Source organism: Ambystoma mexicanum, chromosome 7p, assembly GCF_040938575.1.
Source record: "Ambystoma mexicanum isolate Mex_15411 chromosome 7p, UKY_AmexF1_1, whole genome shotgun sequence".
Taxonomy (NCBI): domain Eukaryota; kingdom Metazoa; phylum Chordata; class Amphibia; order Caudata; family Ambystomatidae; genus Ambystoma; species Ambystoma mexicanum.
The window spans coordinates 582,810,638-582,810,919 of record NC_090939.1 but is presented as its reverse complement, the minus strand read 5'-3'; the positions used below and the strand labels follow the sequence as shown (position 1 = coordinate 582,810,919).

The 282-nt window shown below is 67.4% G+C and overlaps 1 non-coding gene across 1 annotated transcript in view; it reads left to right on the top strand.

Moving 5' to 3' along the window:
- Positions 1 to 276: 276 nt before the first annotated feature.
- Positions 277 to 282, top strand: part of LOC138526613 (5.8S ribosomal RNA) — a 154-nt gene continuing 148 nt past the window's right edge. The window contains exon 1 of the ribosomal RNA XR_011283658.1: positions 277 to 282. This exon is cut by the window's right edge and continues 148 nt beyond it. This is a non-coding gene — a ribosomal RNA (5.8S ribosomal RNA).

The following is a 282-nucleotide window of genomic DNA, read 5'->3' as shown; positions in this document are numbered from 1 at the left end:
AGGCCGGGTGGGCTGGCAGCGGAGCGGCCTGCCTCCGTCGCCGTGGGAAGCCCTGCCGCCGCGCAGGCTTCCCGGGCTGAGCGCCTGGATGTTTTTTTTTGTTTTCTCTTAAAACCCCCGATGGTCTCGGCCAACTCCCAAGTGGGGCAGCTAGACGGGGCGCCGGGCTGTATCGCGCCCGCGGCGGGTGGGACGGGCGGCGCTGCCTACCCCCCAGGCCACTCCTGCACCGACAGGTTCGGGCCGACGTCTGGAACCAAACAAAAAGTTGCCTGTGACTCT